The 16,393-nt window shown below is 41.3% G+C and overlaps 1 protein-coding gene across 4 annotated transcripts in view; it reads right to left on the bottom strand.

Annotated features, from left to right (window-relative positions):
• Nucleotides 1–15,781, bottom strand: part of MYT1 (myelin transcription factor 1) — a 410,503-nt gene extending 394,722 nt beyond the window's left edge. For 2 of the 4 annotated variants that reach the window (XM_044090391.1, XM_044090390.1), the window contains exon 1: nt 14,755–15,781. The gene's annotated coding sequence lies outside the window, so the exon portion shown is untranslated. The remainder of the gene's footprint in view (nt 1–14,754) is intronic. The other 2 variants (XM_044090389.1, XR_006367157.1) reach the window with 1 other exon arrangement.
• Nucleotides 15,782–16,393: the final 612 nt, after the last annotated feature.

Genomic DNA, 16,393 nt, shown 5'->3' with positions numbered 1-16,393 from the left:
GACAGTCCTGAGGTCATGAAAAGGAAGTACACAGAGTGTCCAGCCCTGTCAAAGAAGATTCCTTATAATGTGCAATGCTAATAGGTTCATAGGTTCATAGGCAGGTACTAGGCTATTGGCCCTAGGGCCTATATAAGCCTAGCCAAAAAATGTACCCTGGCTTTCGCCACCCAAGAAAATTATTTTCCTGTGCCCCTGTCGAGCAGAGCCACAGAAGTGATCCCCGGGGTGAATTTCCCATTTCCCATCCAATCATCAAGATTTTTCTTCAAGAGTGCTAATGAGGAGCTCTGTTTGACATAGATAGGTAGTCTGTTCCAGAGTATGGGAAGTCTCTGGGATAGGAATCTATCCCTCCAGCATGTTCTGTTTATTGTGGTGACAAGGTTTAGGTCCCTAGAGTGTGTAGCTTGAAGGGATTGGGATTTCTTTAAGTGGAGCATGTCCAACAGCTCTGGGTTTGACATAGCTCTGACAAGGGCATTAATGAGATGAAACTTTAGTAAGGTAAAGTACTGAGAAAGAAGAAAAATGGAGGAGGAACAGTTGGGAATGGAGGGGGTTGAAGGCAGTCGGAAAATGATGGTATAGACAATTTGAGACAATACGGTGGAGAGATGCCAAAGGTACAGGGAAAGCAGAAGAAATGGCAGTGTGAGGTGTGGCACTGCAGAGTACAAGGGCAAGTAGATGAAAAAGTTATTCAGACAAATATGCAACAAAGAGTGATACATAACAGATTCACAGATTATGATTCACAGAGGAGGATGTGTGCATTATGTAGTTAGAAAATGTTTGGTAGGCAAGGACTCAAGATGTGAGATGCTTCAAAAAGCAAGACACAGAGATGGTGTGTTACTATAAAACATTTGGAAGTGAAAGCTTGCAAAAAAAATTCAACATTTAAAAAGGAGTCACAAGGGTAGAAGTCCTTGGAAAAAGACGGTGAAGAGATATGTGTCAACTCCTTTATTTATGTATTTATTTCTTATTTAGAGCAAGTAGCTGGACTGGAACAAAAATACATTGTACAAAAACAAGGAAACTAGAATACAAAAAAGATGCAGCAACAAACCACATAGACTGCATCAGACTAAACCAATATCTTAGAAGAGATATTAAACATACGAACAATACAGATGAATTTGGATACATTTTGAATAGACTTGAAAATGGAAAGTAAAGAAAGAGCTGCGGGAGTAGTGCTTGGGAATTAATGCCCTTGTCACAGGGACTTGCATGGGGGAGCAGTGCTTGGGAATTAATGCCCTTGTCACAGGGACTTGCATGGGGGAGCAGTGCTTGGGAATTAAAGCCCTTGTCAGAGGGACTTGAATGGGGGAGCAGTGCTTGGGAATGAATGCCCTTGTCACAGGGACTTGCATGGGGGAGCAGTGCTTGGGAATTAATGCCCTTGTCACAGGGACTTGCATGGGGGAGCAGTGCTTGGGAATTAATGCCCTTGTCACAGGGACTTGCATGGGGGAGCAGTGCTTGGGAATTAATGCCCTTGTCACAGGGACTTGCATGGGGGAGCAGTGCTTGGGAATTAATGCCCTTGTCACAGGGACTTGCATGGGGGAGCAGTGCTTGGGAATTAATGCCCTTGTCACAGGGACTTGCATGGGGGAGCAGTGCTTGGGAATTAATGCCCTTGTCAGTGGGACTTGCATGAGGGAGCAGTGCTTGGGAATTAATGCCCTTGTCAGAGGGACTTGCATGGGGGAGCAGTGCTTGGGAATTAATGCCCTTGTCACAGGGACTTGCATGGGGGAGCAGTGCTTGGGAATTAATGCCCTTGTCACAGGGACTTGCATGGGGGAGCAGTGCTTGGGAATTAATGCCCTTGTCAGAGGGACTTGCATGGGGGAGCAGTGCTTGGGAGTTAATGCCCTTGTCAGAGGGACTTGCATGGGGGAGCAGTGCTTGGGAATTAATGCCCTTGTCAGAGGGACTTGCATGGGGGAGCAGTGCTTGGGAATTAATGCCCTTGTCAGAGGGACTTGCATGGGGGAGCAGTGCTTGGGAATTAATGCCCTTGTCAGAGGGACTTGCATGGGGGAGCAGTGCTTGGGAATTAATGCCCTTGTCAGAGGGACTTGCATGGGGGAGCAGTGCTTGGGAATTAATGTCCTTGTCAGAGGGACTTGCATGGGGGAGTAGTGCTTGGGAATTAATGCCCTTGTCACAGGGACTTGCATGGGGGAGCAGTGCTTGGGAATTAATGCCCTTGTCAGAGGGACTTGCATGGGGGAGCAGTGCTTGGGAATTAATGCCCTTGTCACAGGGACTTGCATGGGGGAGCAGTGCTTGGGAATTAATGCCCTTGTCAGAGGGACTTGCATGGGGGAGCAGTGCTTGGGAATTAATGCCCTTGTCACAGGGACTTGCATGGGGGAGTAGTGCTTGGGAATTAATGCCCTTATCAGAGGGACTTGCATGGGGAGTAGTGCTTGGGAATTAATGCCCTTGTCAGAGGGACTTGCATGGGGGAGCAGTGCTTGGGAATTAATGCCCTTGTCAGAGGGACTTGCATGGGGGAGCAGTGCTTGGGAATTAATGCCCTTGTCAGAGGGACTTGCATGGGGGAGTAGTGCTTGGGAATTAATGCCCTTGTCAGAAGGACTTGCATGGGGGAGTAGTGCTTGGGAATTAATGCCCTTGTCAGAGGGACTTGCATGGGGGAGTAGTGCTTGGGAATTAATGCCCTTGTCAGAGGGACTTGCATGGGGGAGTAGTGCTTGGGAATTAATGCCCTTGTCAGAGGGACTTGCATGGGGAAGCAGTGCTTGGGAATTAATGCCCTTGTCAGAGGGACTTGCATGGGGGAGTAGTGCTTGGGAATTAATGCCCTTGTCAGAGGGACTTGCATGGGGGAGCAGTGCTTGGGAATTAATGCCCTTGTCAGAGGGACTTGCATGGGGGAGTGGTGCTTGGGAATTAATGACTTGTCACAGGGACTTGCATGGGGGAGCAGTGCTTGGGAATTAATGCCCTTGTCAGAGGGACTTGCATGGGGGAGTAGTGCTTGGGAATTAATGCCCTTGTCAGAGGGACTTGCATGGGGGAGTAGTGCTTGGAAATTAATGCCCTTGTCAGAGGGACTTGCATGGGGGAGCAGTGCTTTTGAATTAATGTCCTTGTCAGAGGGACTTGTATGGGGGAGTAGTGCTTGGAAATTAATGCCCTTGTCAGAGGGACTTGCATGGAGGAGTAGTGCTTGGGAATTAATGCCCTTGTCAGAGGGACATGCATGGGGGAGCAGTGCTTGGGAATTAATGCCCTTGTCAGAGGGACTTGCATGGGGGAGTAGTGCTTGGGATTTAATGCCCTTGTCAGAGGGACTTGCATGGGGGAGTAGTGCTTGGAAATTAATGCCCTTGTCAGAGGGACTTGCATGGGGGAGTAGTGCTTGGGAATTAATGCCCTTGTCAGAGGGACTTGCATGGGGGAGCAGTGCTTGGGAATTAATGCCCTTGTCAGAGGGACTTGCATGGGGGAGTAGTGCTTGGGAATTAATGCCCTTGTCAGAAGGACTTGCATGGGGGAGTAGTGCTTGGGAATTAATGCCCTTGTCAGAGGGACTTGCATGGGGGAGCAGTGCTTGGGAATTAATGCCCTTGTCAGAGGGACTTGCATGGGGGAGCAGTGCTTGGGAATTAATGCCCTTGTCACAGGGACTTGCATGGGGGAGCAGTGCTTGGGAATTAATGCCCTTGTCAGAGGGACTTGCATGGGGGAGTAGTGCTTGGGAATTAATGCCCTTGTCAGAGGGACTTGCAAGGGGGAGCAGTGCTTGGGAATTAATGCCCTTGTCAGAGGGACTTGCAAATGGCTTGATGTCTATAACTTGACTTCTGAGGCATGTAAGCACGTCTGTGCAAGGAAGGAGATAATTTTACAAAATCAGGATTCACCAGGTCGTAATAATACTTCAAAAGTATTTCTCTAAAAATGACTGGAAGTTTACTTCATCAAGATCAGCTGTTTTAGTCAGAGCCCGACAAGAAACTCAGTTTTCTTTTCCTGTGGTAGTTTTAGTTTCGTGTTGCAGGAGTGGCTGGCATTAGATCCCACTGCCCTAGGGAAGATGTAGTTGTTCCAAAGAAGATGCTGTCATAGCCTTCTATGAGTAGTATTTCCTACAGAAATTCTCAAACGGGGAAGTAATATTGGGAAGTCACGAGTCAGTGGTCACAGTTCGAGAAACTGTAAGAATGAATAGTGCTTGCAGGAAGATGTCAGCAGATGCAGTACAGTAGGGTTTGCTACATAATTCAGATTTTACTTTCAAGTAAGGGCATAACATTAGGACCCCACCACACACACTTCTATATGGGGGGAAAGAAATGTATGTTGCTTTATAAAGTGGTGTTTAAATAATCTGTGTGCTAAATCAGTTTATAAGCCAATGAATGGGAGAGACTTGTTTTGTTTTCAGCATGCAGAAAAAGAGTGCGCAAAAAAAACTTGGGCTAAACTCTTGGCTAAGCATATAAGGACCTCAGGGCCAATAGCTTAGTAACCTCCTATGATTCTATGATCCTATGATCCAATGTCGTGTCACACAGCTACATCTGTGCTTCACTTCTGCCAGGGTGTGCCACGTGTAGGCATGTAGACAATTCAATTTAAGGTTCACAGCATTATGTTTAACTGCTTTTGAATTTAATTGTAGTCCTTCCAGATCTAGATTAGCTACCAATATAAACATCTTCAAGCATGATTTGAAGCTCAGTGGTAAAGATTTTTGGCTCACAGATCCAGTGTACACAGTTCTGTCCTCACTTCTTGCTTGGCCTATATATTCTACCTACATCTAGGTGACTTTTGAGTACTTTGGTTTCCTCTTAACTCTTGTGGTCTGGATCATGACTGCAAAGGTCTGTTCATAGGTTCATAGGTTCATACTAGGCTATCTGCCCTGGGGCATTTATAAGCCTAGCCCGATTGTGTTTGGCTTACACCACCCCTTGATTTGAGTATACTGTGCCCTTTTTAAAGTTTAGTTTACTGTGCCTCTGTCTAATAGTGACACAAACTTATGATCCCCCATCCACTCATCAAGATTCTTCTTGAAGAAAGTCAGTGAGGTGCTCTGCCTAACATGAATTTGAATTCTATTCCAGAGAGAAGGGAGCCTCTGGGTTATGAATCTGTCCCTCCAGCATGTTCTATTTATTTCTATGCTGAGGTTCAAGTCCCTCGAGCACGTGGCTCTAAGGGATTTAGATTTACTGAGGTGGAGCATGTCCATTAATTCTGGGTTGGACATAGCTTTATATGTCAGGCATAGATCGCCTCGAAGTAGGCGGTATGCAACTGGGTAGAGCTGGAGTTTTTTTAACCGAGCAGCATATGGCATCTGTTTGAGTCCCTTGATCCTCCTGGTGAGGTACTTTTGGGATCTTTCTAATTGCTGCAGGTGTCGGGTAAGGTACATCCCAAAGGGGGCATTGTATTCTATGATGGTCTGTAAAAGATCAATTCACTTTCCTGGGAAACAGGCAAATGAATAAAGTACTAAAAAATAAATAAAAATAAACCTAAGATACTGAATATGTTCTGACAGTATGTGAGCTTCCTTGGGAAGGTTAAAGTACACCTTATAGGTATGAGTCCTGCATAGTGTTGCCTGTAGCAACAACAGCTGCACATTCAGTATATGTGTACAAAAAGAGGCAGTTCAGCACAGGATTTAGTTAAAGATACTGCACTGGCTATTTCTGAACTGGGATGGTTATGGTAGGTACTGATGGAAAACACATACCATGGAATGGGATGGTTATGGTAGGCACTGATGGAAAACTCGTACCATGGAATGGGACGGTTATGGTAAATACTGATAGAAAACACATACCATGGAAAAGGATGGTTATGGTAGGTACTGGTGGAAAACACATACCATGGAATAGGATGGTTATGGTAGGTACTGGTGGAAAACACATACTATGGAATGAGATGGTTATGGTAGGTATTGGTAGAAAACATGTACCATGGAATGGGATGGTAATGGTAGCTACTGGTGGAAAACACGTACCATGGAATGGGATGGTTATGGTAGTTACTGGTGGAAAACACATACCATGGAATGGGATGGTTATGGTAGATACTGATGGAAAATATGTACCATGGAATGGGATGGTTATGGTAGTTACTGGTGGAAAACACTTACCATGGAATGGGATGGTTATGGTAGGTATTGATGGAAAACACATACCATGGAATAGGATGGTTATGGTAGGTACTGATGGAAAACACGTACCATGGAATGGGATGGTTATGGTAGGTACTGATGGAAACACTTACCATGGAATGGGATGGTTATGGTAGGTACTGTTGGAAAACACTTACCATGGAATGGGATGGTTATGGTAGGTACTGTTGGAAAACACTTACCATGGAATGGGATAGTTATGGTAGGTACTGATGGAAAACACGTACCATGGAATGGGATGGTTATGGTAGGTACTGATGGAAACACTTACCATGGAATGGGATGGTTATGGTAGGTACTGTTGGAAAACACTTACCATGGAATGGGATGGTTATGGTAGGTACTGTTGGAAAACACTTACCATGGAATGGGATGGTTATGGTAAGTACTGATGGAAAACACTTACCATGGAATGGGATGGTTATGGTAGGTACTGATGGAAAACACGTACCATGGAATGGGATGGTTATGGTAAGTACTGATGGAAAACACTTACCATGGAATGGGATGGTTATGGTAGGTACTGATGGAAAACACGTACCATGGAATGGGATGGTTATGGTAGGTACTGATGGAAAACACGTACCATGGAATGGGATGGTTATGGTAGGTACTGATGGAAACACTTACCATGGAATGGGATGGTTATGGTAGTTACTGGTGGAAAACACATACCATGGAATGGGATGGTTATGGTAGGTACTGATGGAAAACACTTACCATGGAATAGGATGGTTATGGTAGGTACTGATGGAAAACACGTACCATGGAATGGGATGGTTATGGTAAGTACTGATGGAAAACACTTACCATGGAATGGGATGGTTATGGTAGGTACTGATGGAAAACACGTACCATGGAATGGGATGGTTATGGTAGGTACTGATGGAAAACACTTACCATGGAATGGGATGGTTATGGTAGGTACTGATGGAAAACACTTACCATGGAATGGGATGGTTATGGTAGGTACTGATGGAAAACACTTACCATGGAATGGGATGGTTATGGTAGGTACTGATGGAAAACACGTACCATGGAATGGGATGGTTATGGTAGGTACTGATGGAAACACTTACCATGGAATGGGATGGTTATGGTAGGTACTGTTGGAAAACACTTACCATGGAATGGGATGGTTATGGTAGGTACTGATGGAAAACACTTACCAGGCTATGTAAGATGTCTGCAAGGTACAAGTTTAAAGCAAAGCCAGGGCAGGGAATATTTGAACTCTGTCTCATTTTCTGAATTGCCGGTATCAGCTTCTTTTACCGTAACTTGATAATCTCTGCGTTATGGAAGTGAATGACTAATTTTGAAGTAAAACTAAGTCTATTGGAGATGTAGTAAATAGTTTGAATATTTTCTGGACAAGGGTTCAACTGGCTTAACCTGCAGATCAGTATTTGTAAAAAAAAAAAAAAAAAATCATTGGTGTTGTGGTTTATACCTGTATGCTGGTAGTTGGACGGTGTGCAGTCGGTCTTTTCTTTTTTCTCCATGTCTGTGTGACCATGGAGTTAATATGTTTAAGTAAGATGATTTGGTGTGTGGGTGTGTTTGTGGGGGGACTGTCCTCCTGCAACAGTTGCATTTTATTTGCCTTCTGACAGCTTGAAACCTTGACTGTTTTATTCATCTGCTTCAAGCTGCTGCCCGGGTGTATCACTGGAGTTAAGCTATAATTTGGTAGACACAGGGAGGAAGAGCAAACAAAGCACCCTTTTTCCTGCAAAGATGAAAAGCTGCTGTTTTTCTCCTATTTTTGGCCCTTTATTCTAGAATTCCCTGTAAGCTATGTAACCACCCTTCACTGGCACCATTCATTCATCCTGCTGCCTCCTGAACTTCCCATTTTACTGTCTGTGCTACTAACCTAGAGAACAACTGTTTGCTTATTATATGCTATGATACCAAAGTTGAGACTTCCTTTGTGGAATATGGTCTAGTGACTATCATAAAATAATAGTGTGTGTGTGAGTGTGTGTGCGCACGCGCATATGTGTGGTGGGGCTGATACAGGATGCATAAAGCTAATATATATTTATTTAATCCATGTGTATGATGAACATTTGAGGAAATTTGTATCGCTTTTGCTGACCCTTTATTTTGGTGTGGATAGGTAATAATCACTTGTACTCATTTCACTGGAATACACTTTCATACATATACACCTACACAATGTTAGGTACCTTGTACTACTGTCACAACTAGTCCTCCATTCTTTAAAAGAAAAATCTAGCCAAGCTAAATTTTCCACTGTGTGATTCCTTAAAACCTCTTGTATTAGAGGTAACATGGGATATATGCAAATGACCCCTTAAGGGCATCAGGTGTTTCAGCTATATGCCAGTTCTGAATGCCCATTACTTTTTTTTTCCTTTTTAGGTCTGTTATGGACAAATTCAGGCCAATAAAGACAAACCCCACTAGCTGTGGACATGCATGTTTCAGCCTTCTTATGGCCTCATCAGCACAGCATAAGTGGACTGTTTGGCTAATCTTTAGAAACCCACGGTTGATGTACCCAGCTGATGTTCATAACCATTATGGTGTCTGCAAAATATCCCAGCTAACAAACTAAAACAATGATTAACCAGGTCATACAGATGCACCTCTATACAAGAGGTTTTAAGGAATCACACAGTGAAAAATCTAGCTTGGCTAGATTTTTCTTTACGTTTTTACTGAATGGGTTGTCTCTGTGACCTTGTTACTCATTGTTTTAGTCCACCATTCCCTACTAAAATAGAGAGAGATGTGGGATGTTTGACTCATCTCTATTTCTGCTACCCTAAAATATCCTACATCTGGATATCTACCCAAATCACAAATAACACAAACATTAATCTAGGCTTTACTAAATAACCTGTCTTACTTTTTTTCAATGCTTGGCACTAGTTTTTACATTTTGTCAATGACAGCTGTCTCCTTTATCCTGGTATATATGCACTAAATGACTCCCCTAGCATTATTGAAATCAGAGACATGATTGTTAATGCAGGTACTATCAGTCCTTCAAATTGCCCATAGATGTATGCACGGTGTGAAAGAGAATGAGTGTGTGTGTGTGCGTGTGTGTGTGTGTGTGTGTGTGTGTCCTGCAATGATCCAGTGTCTCAGTATGTAAAGCAGTCCTGAAGTGATTCTAGGCTAATATAAAATGCATTTTTAGTTGAAAGTATTTAAACATTTTAGATTTTTTCCTCTAACTCCCTGGGGATACTAGCTGTGACTGTCTGTCTATCTTTCCATTTCAGATAAACCACAGATGGAGGTTTGCTGAGGGAAACACATCATTTCTGTTTATCAAGCCCCACTACAGGGTGACCAGTGAAAAAACAGAAGGGTTGAAATAGCATCTTCCCTACTGAAAATTTACAGCTCCATTTGTCTGTCCCCAAAGCATGATACCCTTAAAGAGTGTATATACTGTTAAGCAAAACAACGTTTGTAATGATGTCCCACAGTTTTCAGTTTAGCCACCACTAGTCTCCTGGTCACCTCCCACAGCATACATTTAGAGGCACTGAATAACAGCTTCCTCCTCACCCCATCCAGCCTCCATTTGGTGGCACTCAGTAACAACTTTCTGCACTGGTCTTTTTAATTTGTAACTGGAGGAGATCTTATTTTTCCTCCACAAGCGGATCTTTAGTAGCCGCTGCTAGGTCTCAGGCCAACTACCCTCTTTACATTACACCAGTGAGTTCAGGCATTACTGAAACATGTCTTTTCATGTCTGTCATGTGGGTTCTTGTACTATGACAGTGGCTAAGTTGAATGTTTTCATTTTCTGCTTTGGAGATGGCATCTTTCGAATCCATGGCTTACAAGGAAAAGAATGTAAACCCTCAACCACTGCTGTGGTTTCTTTGGGCATCTGGATCACAATTGTCCCTCCACATATCCAGATGGTGCCACTGATGCTCTTATCTTCATCCCTCTGGCTCAAGGGTCAAATCTTGTAGTTGAACCATGAATCATACAAGAAATCAGTGCACTGATAGCTTTGCAGATGCAGATAAAGTGAAATGGGGTTCAGTAAATTCAGTGCTGTCCCATAATCACAGCTTCGAACACTATCATGGTTTACTGAGATCACACTATTATGTTACTTGCTTGGCATCTCATACGATGCCGGACAGCATTGCATCCTACCTTCTTATTTTCTCATCTGTCCAGCACTTCACCACACTATGTTTTTTTGTTTTTGTTTTTGTTTTGTCTTCACTCTCAATGTAATTTAAGTCAGAATATAAATTCAGTGCTGGTGCTGAGTGGATTTAAAAGTGCTTCAGTATGGATCAAAGTCATTCACTATAAAAACAAACGTGAGTATGACATAAAACAAAGTGAAGCTGTCTTAATGCTGCAGTAGAAAGTGATTCAATTAAACAGAGTGAAATCACATCCCAGTGGCTGGGATAGCCTAGATTTAATTTGTACTGAAGCAGAACTTGATCAGACTAGGCCCACCACAGGTATCCTTGCTATTCTGTGTGATGTATGATTGCTCTTTGACTGTTTAAGGCAGTCATCACAGCAGCACCTAACGTACTCAGCAAAACGTTATTCTTTTCCTGGTTTCTATGACAGCATATCACTTAGGGAGCTTTTATGAACCCTGATGCTGGTGTTCTTTCACTTTCAGTCATTTTCCAACCTCCTGAGCTATTGTTTGTCTTTAATTAAAGTGACATATGGAACAAAGTGATAACAGCAAGCAGGTGACCTGGGATGGACCCGGGGTACTTGCACGCAGAGCAGGCTGCTTCAAGTGGTTCCCTGCAAGGCAGTGCTCTCAATGTAATACAGGCAGAGCAAACCCCATCCCCCCATGTTAGTAGCTGAGTTTGGACTACACAGCAAACAATAGTGCTTACATCTGCACGTCACTGCTGACAGCAGCCTTGCTGACCAGTTAGCAATTTAAAAACAGCAAAAGCAGCAGCTTTGTGTAAGAGCTTATGAACTCGCTTCCAAGAGGAAAGAGTCAGAAGTGAAGGTGGTTATCCTTGCATAAAAAGCATAATTCTCAGAAATTTACTATTTTACAATAACAAAATTAGAATTAAACTGTATCTGCCTAGTGTTAAAAAAATCTTGTTCCTTTTCATAAGTTTAGTCATCTAGTGGGCAAAGGAAAATAAAGCAAATTAGAAAGAAACGGCCTACTAAAATTGTAAATATTGATTTATAAAAAGAATGGAAAAGGAAATTTATATACTGATTTCTTCACAAAAATGGTCAGAACCAGTGATCTTAATGAATAATAAAAGGGTTATTTTTTTACAGCTAGCAGTACCAAATTTTTCATACATTCTTCTTGTTTATACAGACTTCAGCCACACACACACATGCACACACGCACACACACACACACACACACACACACACACACACACACACACACACACACACACACACACACACACACACACACACACCTTTCTTAAAATATATATCATCAATTATCAAACAGTGTAGCAAATTCCCAGTTTGGTATCAAATGCAACAAAAAATAGTTTCATCCTTGAAAAGCTCAAGAACAGGAGTAAACCAGTCACAACACACACATCACGCACAGCCTCCAGAAGGCCTGTGTTTGGGCTTCTGACAGCCAATCAGAACTTACTTGTATCAGAACATTTGCATGCACTGCATCTGGCCTCATGGTACAGTGTGACTTAGACTTAGACATTACACTTTTTGCACATATCCCACTGTGGCTTTCCCTGAATAGGTCAGGTTCTAATATTAGGACCTTTCTTAAAGATACACTTTGGCTTCTAATAATGCATTTAGGTTCTATCACCAATACCTTTACATGCAGTACTTTTTAGTACTTTCTGGCTAGGGTTAGGTATTATTTAGATAAAGGCCCAAAATAATAGCATTGCATGGTGGTCAGTTCTAATTTACTCTTCAGACCCATAGCATACATTGTAAACAGACTTTAGTGTCCTCTTTTAGAAGCATTTGTTTACAATATATTTTGCTTTCTTTTTGTAAAAGTAGAATCTTTGAATGCAATCAGTTTGGCCAAGTCTGCATTCAGTCAGTAGAATATTTGCTCATTATACATTTTAGATAATTGGCCTTGATTGTGAGAAACCTTTTCTTGATGTACTCAAACATTTCAATCCACATGTCTTTTTTTAAGATACAAAGCAACCTGACTATTTCTTAAGCACATAAATTCCATTTGCTTTACTTTGCTGCAGTATCTAAAAACTATTAACTCATTTTAGTATCCCTTGGGATTTTGAATACTTTAGCTGCATCCTACCATCATCTTTTACTTATATTTATTCGACAATATCTCCTTATCCAGCCATTCAGCTATGTCTATCCATTTACTTGTAATAATGACCAATTAACAAAAGACTTTACACTTGCTTCAGAATTAGTGCAAGTGTTTTCAGAGTAGGCGATGCAATTTATTTTACCTCATGTAAGCTGCCTTTCCCAAAGGGGCAGTGCTGTCTGCAGTACTTGTACTCACAGCTGTTCCTTGCTGAACGGTGCCTTTGTGTGAACTGCCTGATCCTGATGTTATCCCAAAGAGTAACCCCTGAGCACAGTATGACTGGGGCCACACAATGCTACAGGAGACAGAGTGGTAGTATAGCATTACAGTCACTCACCCCTACCACTAATAAACACACACCCGGCTTACTATTTTAGTTCAATGTTTGGTCTTTTGCACGTAGTTTTACCCCATACCATTGTCTTCTTTTGTGGGTATATAATCTTTGTTTTGCTTTTGCCCTTTGGATTTCCTATTATCTAGTGCATTTCCTGTGGCATGCGTGTTAAGCTAGCCTTTGTACTGTAGAGCCACCAATGTGTTTATACTGTATACCACCTTTGAACAGACTCCACATTCAGCACTGTACATGGGTGGTTAAAATGGCATCGATGTATGAATGCAGCTTAGTTTAGGACTGCAGGTTTATACAGAAGCATTGCCCATGTTAAACATTTCTACTGTCCCACTGCTGTGCCTTTATATTATATATTTTGACATTCATGCAGTCACTATAGAAGCTGGGTTTGACTTATAAGCATGTATGGATAGTACAGCAAAAGGTATGCACCTCTTCTTTTGCATGTCAAAAAGTTATGTGTGAATGAAACGGATCACAGAGTCCCATGGCAGGAGATAGAAAAGTTCTTTGTTAACCATATCAGTCATAAAAAATGAAGTTTTAAGAAAGGCATTGTTTGTGTGGATATAAGGTCCCCTGTTTGTGTGGATATAAGTTCCCCTGTTTTTGTGGATATAAGTTCCCCTGTTTTTGTGGATATAAGGTCCCCTGTTTTTTGTGGATATAAGTTCCCCTGTTTGTGTGGATATAAGTTTCCCTGTTTGTGTGGATATAAGTTCTCCTGTTTTTGTGGATATAAGTTCCCCTGTTTTTGTGGATATAAGTACCCCCTATGTTTTCCAGCTCCACTCAGATGAGGCTTCACCACTAGAACGTCTGACTTAATATACAACTCTGAGTTGCCGCATGTCAGGCTATATGTAAATTCTAACTACAGTGACTTAACTTTGGTAGTTAGCATTTCTATGACTATTTTGTTATACTTCTGATAGGATACCAAATACACAATACCTTAAGACAAAAAAATTTAATTGTGTTTATCTCAGGGATATTAAGATTTATCCCTCCCTTAGCTATTTAAAAGTGTTACTTTTGTCTAGTTTTACTGTACAACATAAAAGTATCAGAAAAGGATTTAAAAAACAATGATTTAGTACATAATTTGTGGAGCACTACGTCTGTTTTTTTGTTTCTGCCTTAGTTCAGTGCCACCCTTAAAATGTATGCTAATAGAACAGTAAAGACCCTGAAGCACGCATTAAAAGGAATAATTCATGAACTTAAGGTAAGTAAGGAAAACACTGTTTATAAAAAACTTAAGACTTTTGAAAATATGAGGATATGTTTGTGAGTATGTGTGATTGTTTATACTTCTATCCCTAATATTGTTTGCCTCTCATAACACAAAAGAGGTTGATGAATTAAAGTTACTCTAACAGACTGTTATACTGTTTTTAAAGATATTCTTGCATTCTGTATCAATGTTCATTAATTTTTTGATTTCAGGGAAATGACGCAGTCAGAAAAGAATCCGTTATTTTACATAACACATTGCACTGTGTAAAAACAAATATCTTTACAAAAGACACAGATGCATTTAATAAAGAAACTAAGAAATTCAAAGATGGCAATGATGGATTACTTTAGCTTTAGTTCTAAGAAGATTCTGTACGTAACAAGCAAATGGAAACTTCTGGCTGATAAAATGGTTGATGATACTTTTAAAAAAGTATGACTTTTTAAGCCCAGTCATGCATATAGGAAATACTTATTTGGTCTGTGTCACCCTTTCAGAATCTGTCCTTATGTCTTGCAATAGTTTCTAGCTAGACATTTGATAATTGTCCTAAAACATGTTTAAAAATAAAGATGATGATTCAAAGATATTAACAGCAGTGCTTACTGTAACTTGTACAATACCTTTTAATAGCCCACAGCATTTCCCTTGGAAGGCAGTTACTTATGCTTTGGAAAGCAGAATGTACCGGAAGGAAAAAAGTATCCATACAGTCCAGAAAATATATTCCAGCATTTAATCCTGAACAGAGGTTTTTGTGGCTTGTCATCTATAGATTTAAGAATGCAGGAATGGTGTGTTTTGTTTTCTTTTCACAACATACTAGAGATTAATATTGCTTTAGCCATGAAGAAAGGAAACCGTGCTCTGTTCATTTTCTCACTTCCATGGAATCAAGGTGAAAACAGAAAAAATGGCATTTAGTTAAAATACTCTTATTTTATCTCTTCAGAATAAAGAAACAACATCAACTTTTCATCCAATGAAAACAGCAGAGTCTGGCTTTAAGAAATAGTAACAGTTGTACGGTCCAGGATGGCCTGGCAATGCCCAGAGAAGATAATGAACCCAGCAGTGTTGCAACCTGATCTCTTTAGCTTCCCATCTTTATCTTCAAAGCATCACTTTTGTTTTCCAGCAAAGCATTCTGTGTCTAAATGAAGATCACGCTTCCCAAACACTTGACATAGTCACTGTCCAAGGTGAAATGAAGTCCAGTTGATATCTGCTTTTGTCAGCAAAAGAACATAATATTGACTTACCTTTCCCCTACAGCTATTGTCCGCCCCTTTTCAAAATGACATCACGGAAAGCAGTCATGAAATTTACATGGTGTTGGAGGTGGGGGATTCTGTTCGAGTGCTGCCCTCTTTGCTACACCAGAAACATGCATACATACACGTGTAGAAGTGTATGCTGCTATGAGGATTTGTTAGATTCAGTTAAAGTGTTTCTCTTCTGTATTGTACAGAATCTTCAGGAGCTCTCTCTAATTTAGTTAAGTGACTTCTGTTATCAATGGGAGTTGCACAGAGGGGAGCCCTCTGCGTCTTTCTTTGTAAATATACTACCCATGAACCCTTGGGGTTGCAATATATCTGTTTACTCTCCGAGGTGAAATGCAATTTACGGTACACAGCATGCAAAAGCTGGGGCATCCCATTCTTACTCATCAAACAGAGACAGAAGAGCTCTGCAGACTCATTCTTTTCCTCTTGAGAAAGCGAACAGAAGGTCGTTAATTCATCCAAGCTGATTAAAAATTAATATGCCAGATCACTGGAGGCAGGAGGGGAGGTTCCCTTATGCCAAGAGCACAAAAGGTTGTAAATGTCACAACTGTCATTGTAATCCCCCTTTGCACTGCCTTCATGTGGTACAGTCCAATAATTTCTAATAGCAGCAACCAAGGGAATGACGGATGCCCATGGTTCTCAGAGCTACATCAAAAGTACTTTAGAATATGCACTGCTGGATAAGAAGCTGACTTTTGATTATAAAGTGATTGGACTGGGCTGCCTAGTACACAAATGCATTGATGGCACACAGTTTCTACATGTACATTCTTCATGCCACTGATAAAAGCATAGGAACATGGAATCCACAAAATGTTATAAAGAAACATCTGTCTTTATAAAGTGCTGTTATTGTGTTTAAAGTTCAGTAAGAGAAGGACGCAGCTGCATCATTTATTTATGTTAAATATTTAATATCATAGCATAACTAGAGGTGCATGTTTTTTACAGGTGATTTTTTTTAGAA

The sequence above is a fragment of the Protopterus annectens genome, chromosome 12.part0 (assembly GCF_019279795.1).
Source record: "Protopterus annectens isolate FY-2018-M chromosome 12.part0, PAN1.0, whole genome shotgun sequence".
Classification (NCBI taxonomy): domain Eukaryota; kingdom Metazoa; phylum Chordata; order Ceratodontiformes; family Protopteridae; genus Protopterus; species Protopterus annectens.
The sequence above is the reverse complement of the archived record's forward strand: the minus strand, read 5'-3'. Positions and strand labels throughout refer to the sequence as shown.